This window comes from Camelus ferus, chromosome 7, assembly GCF_009834535.1.
Source record: "Camelus ferus isolate YT-003-E chromosome 7, BCGSAC_Cfer_1.0, whole genome shotgun sequence".
Lineage (NCBI taxonomy): Eukaryota > Metazoa > Chordata > Mammalia > Artiodactyla > Camelidae > Camelus > Camelus ferus.
This window is the reverse complement of record NC_045702.1, coordinates 23,058,963-23,069,686: the sequence shown is the minus strand read 5'-3', so window position 1 is coordinate 23,069,686 and position 10,724 is coordinate 23,058,963.

Genomic DNA, 10,724 nt, shown 5'->3' with positions numbered 1-10,724 from the left:
TGGTATGGCTTTAGATTTTATTCCTTAGTTTAAATAATGTGAAAATTAAAGACCATCTTCATGTAATTTGTTACATTTATTTACTAAGTCAATGTTTATTGAGTGCCAATTATGTGTCTGACACTATTCAAGGCTCTGGAAATTCATGAGGAAGAAAACAACAAAAATCCCTGCCTTTGTGGAACTTCCACTTTATTGAGGAGGGTGGGGGAAGACAAGTAATACATTTTTTTAAAAAATTATAGTTTGTTACAAGGTGATAAATACTTGTAGGGAAAAGAAAATGAGAAGTAGAGGATGGCAAGAGTGTAGATGTGTGATTTCCATTACGGTAGTTAGGGCAGGCTTTACTGAGAAAGTACCACTCTAGCAACAATTTGAAGTTGTTAAGGGAGTTATTTGGAGGAATCATATTAGAGAGAAGCAACAACCAGTGTGAGATCCTAAGACAGGACCACATTCCAGGGACAACAAGGAAGCTAGTGTGACTGATGCAGGACAGAAAAAGAGAGTAAGGAATGTGATCAGAGAAGAAACATGGCAGCGAAAGGGGTTGTGGGTGCACGTTACTTGGATTGTTATAGATCCTTGGTTAGACTTTGGCTTTTTCTCCTGAGTGAAATGGAGAGCTACTGATTGGTTCTTAGGAAGGCTGACAGGTTCTGATTTATGTTTCAACTAAATCACATTGGCTGCTGGTTTGAGAAGATAGAGTTCAATATTGAACCCAGTAGAGACTCTGTTGCGATAATTAATGTGAGAGTCTGAGATGATGATGACTGGACCAGGATGGTAGCAGTAGAGGAAATGAAAAGAGACCAGATTCTACATGCATTTTGCTGGCAGAGCCAACAGGAACTGCTGACATGTTGGACTCAACATGTGAAAGGAAGAGAAGAGTCAAGGATGATGACAAGGATTTTGATCTAAGGAGCAGGAATGATGCATTTGCCATGAGCCTAAGATGAGAATTACTGCAAGTAGAACAAATTTTCAGGAGAAGATCAGGAGTTTAGTTTTGGAAACGTTATATAGGCCGTCCTCTCTTCACATGGTAGTCCAGGACCATAAGATGACTATGCAAGCTGAAACTGGCCAAAATAATTTTTAAAACTAACAGGAAAACTATGTGCCTTGAAATTTTTACAAAAACTTTAAAGAAAACTTTTCTGTTGAAGAGTTATAAGTGCAGAGTGAAGTGAAAATGTAAAAAAAAAAAATTCAACATACTGTAATTTATTAAAAACACTGAAAATTAAAATGTTTGTTTCCTATAAGAAAAAAGTCATATTCAGTATATTGAACAGTGCTTATCCTCTTCTTATTGTCATATAATATGGAGCAAACATCTTTTTTATGTCTTGGCAAATTGTCATATTCCTTTCCAAGTCTGGATCTCTTGTGCTTCCACTGCTGTGAAATTTTTGCGAGAACTTCTTTAATGTGAACTTCTTTGTTGGCATCATTTCCTCTGGGACATCATCATCTTTTCCATTACAGTCACTTTCCTCATTTATGTCAATCAATTTGCCATCATAAAGCTCCTCTGGCAGCATATCTAGAGTCTTTCAAAGGGAGATAATCTTAACAATTACAAGATCAGCTATTTCTTCTTTAAATCCATTTATGTTCTATTCTAATTTTACTTCTAGTGTTATCAGCTATCGCTTTTCCTTTCCTTGCTGCTCTTTCTTTTTTGTTGGACAGTTTTCTTTCTCAGTTATCACTTTTGCAAAATAAAATGTGGGTATTATTGGGAGACAGGGAGGTAACACAACCACATGCTTTGCTGTCTGTGCATAAACTCAATAGCAAATGCACAGTGATCAGTTCTCAACAGACTTTGAAATAAGTGATATGATTAATAACTGATAATGAAATCACTGATGATGAAATGTTCCTGTTATTTATGTAGCGACTTGTGGACTGAAGAGCTTGCAGCAATGTTTGTAATCACTTAAGAGTTAATATACTACGGCAACTGGAATTTGAATTGTATTATTGGAAGGCTGATTTAATTTAAAGTTTGGTTACCAAAAAGTGTGTATACTGAGACCATGCAAAGTGAGGACTGCCTTACTTAGGTGTCTTTTAGATAGCCCATGTATATGTCAAGGTGAACAATTCTGAAACTCAGGGAAGAAATCTTAGAAGGGAAGAAAACAAAATCAAAATTTGGAGTCTTTGAAAGCAGGAGACAGACAAAAGTTCTGGAGCAACTTTAAGATTTTATTATCATGTTTATAATGCATTCCAAATACATAGATTTGGTGTTTTATTTCAAACACTGTATGTCAGGGATCTTCACCTGACTTAAAAATTATCATGTCCAAGTTTATATATTCTATAGAGCACTTAATGATTTCCAGCCAAGCTGTTAATGGTGGAGTGTCCCAGTCCCTGGATTTATACTTTCTAAGTTGACTAGACCACAGAGCACTCTGTGATTGTCAAGAGTGATACAAGTATGAAATAAGTTAGCTTGTATTGGGTAACTTTATTCTTTGGTTTAAAGCTTTATTTTAAGAAACTACATTATTTATGCAATTAAAGAAAATTCAAGAACTCACTGAAATACTCAAAAAGCATTTGTCCAAATGCATCACAGAGAGGAAAAACCTTCAGATCTCCATAGCATGTGAGTTCCCGGAAAGATGAATCCAAGAATTGTGCCTGAGCTACCTGAGTGTGTGTAATAATTTTCATGAGGTGTGTTTAATATAGCTTTGGGAAAAAGTAAAACCAGATAAAACAAACTATTTTGCTTTTATGACTACTTAAGCATGGCTACTTAAAACTCTCTATTTGTATTCTCATTCAAAAATTATAAATAAAACTCTCCTTTAGGGATGATGATATTAATCTCTGATGGTTTCTTTGTAAAATAAATGTTGAAATGTAGCCTTATTCTTACACTAAGAAATTTGCTGTGTTTTGATCTCAATAACTCAATATTAAGAATTAGAATATCCAGAACATGCTCTATAAGATCTTGAATTAGAGGGGAAAATATTCTGGGATTTTAGACAATGAACTTTGCTATTCTTCCTACCTGCCCACCGCATGTACTGGGCATGTTGATTCTGGGCACCTCTGTTCAGTGAGCTACTCTCAGTATCCTCCTGCTTCTGATTTTATCATGTCTCTTTCCTCATCATGGTGCCCCTTTCCCTTTGATTCCTTCAGATCTTTATAAGCTGCATCCTAACTATCTGAGATTCCTTCCTGTGAAGCTGAACCTTATCTTCCTCTCCTAGGCAGATTTGACATATTCTAGATCTTCCCTCCTAAGTTTGCTCCCTTCAGAATGTACCTGGCTTGTCCCAGTGCGTAAAAATTGGTGTAATCAATTGTTAATAGCTAACAATAGATTAATACTTCTATGGAGGTTTGCATTTAAACGCGATGTATACAGTTCAATCAAAAAGAATATGGCTTTAGTGGTGGTATTTCTGCCACCATGGCTGACTACTTGGGAAGATATTACTGATTAATAACCTGAATCACTGTGCAGCTGGTCTCCTTAGCAACCATTGCAGTAGGCTCTTCCTTGAAGCTTTTTTTCCCAGTCTAAACTCTGAGCGAGATCTTGAAACATTTTGCTCTTATAAGGACATTGGTGGGATTTCTTTTCCCCTGAATTTGAAATCAAAAGTCTCAGAGCTTAAAGGCAATTTCAAGGTCACTTAGCCCAATCGTTTAATTTTATAGTTGTAGGACTTGAGAACCAGATAGGTTAGATGACTTACACAGGTTAGATGACCCCCAAATTTCCTAACAGAATTACTTCTTAAACTCCTAGTCTCTGTGTCTTGTCTTTCTCAAATGTAGAAAAGATGTAAAACATGTAGTTGAAATATAGAGATTTAAGCAGTGCCTCCATAGTTGCCAGTGGAGGACTGAATGCTATAAGGCCAAGGAAGTGGGTGCTGAGCAGTTACCTGTGGACCTCAGCTTCTGTAGTGGCCTGGGTTGGATTGTCACTGCGGGGTGACACTGGATTGGATGTCACTTTACGCTACACAGTGAGGAAGGCACTTCAATCAGAGTTTGCATTTTCAACAGTCAAGCAGCTGAGCTCGCTGTCTGACCAAGAACTATAGGAGATGAATAAACCAAGGTTAATATCCCAAAGAGTGAGAAAGACACTGAAGGCAGGTTGGTATTGGGACCAAGAGCCCATGACTTCCCTGTACACAAAGAATGGCTGTGAACACCTTCCTAGGCTTCATAGAGAGCAGTTAGAGACCAGGACTATTTATTTTGCAGGGTATTTGTAGCATGTGAATATAATTCTGAATTGCTTAGGTGACAGCTCAACTCAGAGCACACCCCACAATTAATGAGGCCAAAGTCACAAGTTTATTCCTTTGAGGACAAGTTTAATTTCATTCTGTTCATGCCCTCTGACTGCAAACTGCCTCCATCCTTAGGAAGGGGGAAGAGCTTTCTCCTACTGGAAACATAACTGGAGACTGTGCTCCCCTGCCAGGAAAAGCACAGGATCATTTACACATTGGCCTTGGGCTCATTTTTTTCCCCCTGAATAAATCATTTAATTTATACCCAAACTCAAGTGAATAGAATGGTTTAATGGTTTTGTTTCACTTTATTTTAGACAATCAGTCTAGTTGTATGATGAGAATTAGTTGCAGTAAGTACAAGGAAAAATCAAATTCTAGTTTTTAAGACTGAACAACTATGTAGGTATGTGCAAATATACTGATTCTGACTCCAGAATCACCTTAACACGTGCATTTGACTCATCAAAGAGGCAGTCAAGGTTGACGTTGCCACTGAATTGAGCAGGTGTTTTAGTCCCTTTATAAAGGGACTAAATCAATCACCAAGGAAGGAGAAAGAGAAACAGGAAGAGAATTACAATGAGAAGAGAGAAGGAGAAAGAAGAGATAAGAGCCCAAAGACATTTTAAAACATTTTTCTTCTATTGACTTTGTAGTTTTACCATTAAGTTTATCTGTAGTTTATCTTAAAGTGTATTCAGTCTAGTGTCTGCTTATGTTACAGGATTAGGGAGGAAGCTAGTGATATTTAAGGAACCAGCTCTCCATCAACATCTAGTAAGCTCTCTTGCTAAATTGTTAGTTAGTTAGTTATGTGCCTTTATCCCTCCATGTATATTTTATGATATGTTTATCAGATTTCACAAAACAATCTTATTGAAATATTTACAAATTAATTTTATGAAAATAGACATCATGATAAAATCAAACTGTCCCATCAAAGAGTATGACCTATCTCTGCATTTATTCAGACCCTCTCCTATGCCCTTTACTATAATTTTAAAGTTTTCCTCACTCTCTGTTAAGGTAATTCCTGTGGTTTGCTTTATACAAATATTGAGGCTTTAGTATTTTAATATGAAAACAAATTTTCTGTCACCCTCAAATCGCTTTCCAAACTCCGACAGACTGTTGGTATAATTATTAAGCCAAACAAACTTGGAACATTCTTTGAATAATTATTTTAAGCTCTTGCTACAGAGATGGAGCCCACAGTTGGTTGTGCTCTTACTTGAGTGCAAAGGGTGAGACATAGAGAGAGTATAACATCTTGAAGCCTTCACTGAGACTGCCAGTTTGCGTTGTGTTTGAGAACAGATCTCTGGCTTGGATGGATACTTTATTGCCAAATGAAGAGCAAATATAGTTCCTGATAAAATTAGCATAATAGAAGCCTGCCTGCATCTGTACAACTGGTGTGATGGTTGGCTAATTATAGGTTTGGACTTGGGAAAACGTATGCATCTAAATATATTAGAAAATATACAAATAAAGCTAACCAAAGTGTAAATCTAATCAGAGAATTGAAAAGCAGGTGCTTGATGTAACACCCACATTTGATACTTTAATTCGTATAAAAGTAAACTGACAGAAATTGCCTGTTAATTTTAATTGGGAAAAAAAGACAAATATTTCACAAAAATCAATGCTACTAAATCTCTGAGGCAGTAAATCTCAAATGAGAGGGCCATGATTTTCAGGATCTCATAAAGTGCTTGGTATTATAAGATAAGCAAAATAAGTGATTACTGAATTTCTTGAAATAAAGTAAAATGATAAATTAAAATTACTAAATATATGCTTTGTAAGGCAAGTAAAATAATTATATAGATGTTAACCTCAAAATCTCCAGAATCCTAAGATGCTCTCTCTTTATCTGCAATTTTCTCTTTTGCCTCAGTTCTCCCTCATTTAGTCTTCAAGTTAATACCTACTCCTTAATCAGATATCAGTTTAGACTGAACTCTTAACTGGAAATTCTTATTAAAAACTCTTGCCTGCTGACCAAGATTCAGTTAATATTTGTTTAATGAATGAATGAATTAAGTTTAAGGAGGGAAAAGCCCAGGAATTAACTCCTATCTTCCTTTTTTCCCCCTTCCTTCAAAATCCCCCTTATTAATCCTCAAATCAAATTATCTGGTACTGTGATTGATCTTATCCAGGTTATGTCAAGACTATTTTATAAAAATAAATGACTACATTAGTATCATTTTAAAATCCTATTATGAAGCATGGAAAAATTATGGATTCAATATACCCTTCACCTTTATAAGGTATAGCAGAGCTCAGAAGAAAGTAAGTCATATGTCAAGATAAATGAAAAATAAGTAGGAAGCAGAAAGTAAGCATGGTAAACTGGGAATGATATTTCAGTTGACTACTTGGCAGCATCAGCATGAAGGAGCTTTGGTTCTAATATGAATCAAGGGACAAGACAGGTTTTGGGCTGATTCAAGTTGGGAAGCGGGGTTAGTTGCAAATATAAAGCCTGAATTCTCAAATGATAACAGTCACAATAAAGGGGTAGACTAGAAATAAAGCCTTAAAAATCTATTCATGGAGTGTGGGAAGTGTGGAGATGTTGGTCAAAGGGGATCAAGTTCAGTTATACAGGATAAATAAGGTCTAGAGATCTAATGTACAGCGTGATGACCATAGTTAATAATACTGTACTGTATACTTGAAATTTGCTAAGAATAGATTTTAAATGTTCTCACCACACACACACATACACCGTAACTTATGTAAGGTGGTGGATATGTTAATTATGTTGGCTGTTGTATTATTTCACAATGTGTATATTTATCAAACATCATTTGTACACCTTAAATATATACAGTTTTTATTTGTCGATTATACATCAATAAAGCTAGGAGAAGATGAGAGACAATGAAGCTTCTAGAACAAAGAGCTTCCCTTTCATCTTTAAATTTCTAGGCTTCTGTGATTTCTTAGCAAGGTGTGTATGTACAGTCTTGCTACCTATGTCTTGGTTTTAAAAAGGGAGTTACTAATTCTCATAAAAGTCAAATGATTTTTTGAAAATCTTCTGTTCAGTAAAGACAAACTTTTATCTTTTGATATGAAATCTTGGAGGGAAAAAAAAATTTACCCTAAGAATTCTTAATTTAGTTTCAGAATTTACAATTATAATAACATTTATAATAACATCGCAGCCTCCCAAACTACCAAAAAAGCAACAAAAGCAAAACAAAACAAAGACATTAAAACATTTGAAATAGAACTTCTTGATAAGGAAGCTGATAAGGAGTATGTATAGAAAACTCAATAACAAATATCACATTTAAGGGTTAAATATTAGAACTGCGTATTCTAGAGGAATATCCACTATTGTTACTTCTATCTGATAGTGTACTGGTGGTTTTAGGCAGTGTAGTGTAACAAAAAAAGGCAAAGAATTGTTTTAAGGACCAGAAAGGTAGGAAAGAAATGCCATTGTTGAAAAACTAAGCAATCATCTAAGTAGGAAACCCAGGAGTCTCTGCAAATGAATTAATGGAGTTGGTAAGAGTGTCAACAATCTCTCTGGATATATGATTGATATTAAGAAATCATGATTTTTTTATATATTGGTAACAAAATGTGAGAAAATATAACATAGATAAGATACTTCAGAATAATTACAACGAAGATATTTAAGTTCTTTACAGAACAATTTAAATAAAATTGAAAGACATTCTCCAAAAAGGTTTTAAATAAATGGAGATATAGCTGCTGTTATTAATAAGTAAACTCAATATTGTAAAGAAACTAATTTTATCCAAATTAATCCATAAAGTCAATTGAATTGCAATAAAAATTCTAATAGCCTGTTTTGTGGAATTTAACAAAGTGATTCTGATTTTATATGGGTGCCCCAAAAGATCAGGAATTACCAAGGGAATTTTGATGAAGTGGAACAAAGCAGGGATACTTGCACAGCCAGATAGCAAAACCTATTATATAACTATTGTGAAGGCAGTGTGGTGGAAACATCATTGATGGAAGAAGAGTACCTAGGCCAATGGATAAATAAAGATCTCAAGAAGAGAATCATAGGTAAGCTTCATATGTGATTGAGACAACATCATATTAATGGGAAAAAACAAATTATTAAATAATTGCTTCTAGACAATTGGATGTTCACATGTAAACTTTTAAAATTGAATCTCTGTCTTGTAAAATACATAAAAATCAGTTCCAAGTAGGTTAAAGCATAATTTGATCTTATTTAGAAATAGTAAAGAATGAATATTAAAAGATCCAAAAATATTATTTTAAATTACATATTCAAGGAGAAAATCTTACACACATTTATTCAGCTAGTTGTACAGAAATGTTATATTTTTATAATAATCAAAAAAGGAAAAGGGGAAATAGCTATCAAAAGAAAACTGGACAGATAAAATTGTGATTTATTTAAAGAATAAAATAATTTGCAGCAATGAAAATGAACAAATCTGAGCTACGTGTAACATTTTGGATAATGCCATAAATACAAATATAACCAAAAAGAAAAACAAGTTTCAGGAAGAAGAATATAGGAAAACATAATTTATATAAAACTTTAAAAACTTATGAACCATGTAATATATTTGGGGAGGGCATAAATGCATGACTTGTTACAGCCAATGATCTGTTAGTGGAAGTAACATAATTTCTCTTTGGGTAAAACATTTATTGTTTGTATGAGACTCCAGAAATCTCTTTTTTTACTAGCCTGGAGGCTAGCCAAGTTCAGAATGGTGGCTACTCTGTTTTTCAGGGTCCCCGAGTGTCTACCTACATAGACTTTTACCATGAGTTAGAAATAAATGGTTGTTTTATCCCGTGACTATAATTTGGGCGATAATTTATTATCTAGTCTATCCTGACTGATGAACAGGTGTAATTAGCTCTGATGTGACAGAGAGACTGAGATTCTACTATAATCTTAATGTTTCTTTCCTTAAATGGAATTATGAATACAGATTCATTACTTTTTCTCAATTATATTTGGTTTGAAACATTTTTGGCAAAAGAACAAAATGAAATATTTGATAGACTTAGCCTTAAATAAAAAGTTGATAAAAACGTAGATTGTGTAATGAAGTAGGGAATGCCCAGAATAGCTTTGGAATTAATATTTCCGACATACTTTAGAATAAAAGCAGATACTTTAATTCTACTTTTTCCTCTTTTTTATTTTCCTTTCTCTCTCATTCAGTCCCTTCACTTTCCTCCCCACACCATCTACTAGACTAAAAAAAATTTAGAATAAGCACTGTTCTGCGTTATCAGGCAGCATGTTCTTTCCACAGTTCCTATACAGGAACATGCGTGGGTAGACTACTGAATTGGAATCCACACAATTTTTTTTTAAGAAAATTATGAGGTAGATGAGGGGAAGATATAGCTCAGTGGTAGAGCACATACTTAAGCATGCACAAGGTCCTGGGTTCATTCCCCAGTACCTCCACTAAACAAACAAATAAATAAACAAACCTAATTACCCCCACCCCCACCCAAAATAATTACAAGGTAGATGATGATGATGATGATGACGATTCATAAATAGCACCTCAATAAAAGAAATTGCAAATGATAAAAATTTAGGGTATTTCAGAGAAACCCTAAGGAAACGTTAGTCCTTTTTCTTGACTAACATTCCATAACTCTTTCCCTCATTATGGATGGAAAAATAACCAGTTAAAAGTGCTTCAAGAAATAACAAAGGCAGAAAAAGAAAGAGCCAGTAACACAACTGCATTTCAGAAGATGTGAACTGGTTTTACAAACCAAAAGAGTTTTGAGTCATGAAACACATTCCTTCACCCTGCAGAGCACAGCTGAAATAATGCTAATTACTTGCTTACTACTCAAAACACTTCAATTTATTTTTATGGTGTTACATTATTGTGGTATATGAACTGAATAAATAATAGAATGTTAATTCCCCATGGTAAATTAAGAAAGAAATCAGCATAATAGCCCCCTTCAAGGAGAAGTGATAGGAGCAGTTTCACAATCCATTTATGAATCATATTTATTAGCTTCTCCAGAGGGACTTCTATTTAAAAATCAATAATTTCTTCCCAATATGCACAGTTACTTAGAAATTAGGTATATTATGCATGGGAGATTTTGTCACAGGAAGTTTTGCTATAATACAGTAGTTAAGTGCATAACTTCAGGGTCTGTCTAAACTGTACTCCAGTCCTATCACTTACTTGCTATAAAACCTTAAGTGATTATCTTTTTGCACCACATGAGGAAGACAATAATTCATTCATGTGCTTGAGGGTTTTAATACGCCAAGTGCTTATCATAGAAGCTGGCACATACGTGTTAAATAAATGGCATAAACAGCATAATCATCGCTGACTTGTGAGTTAGATATTATTATCAGTAGTTGACGCTCAGAGAAGTTGAGGATCT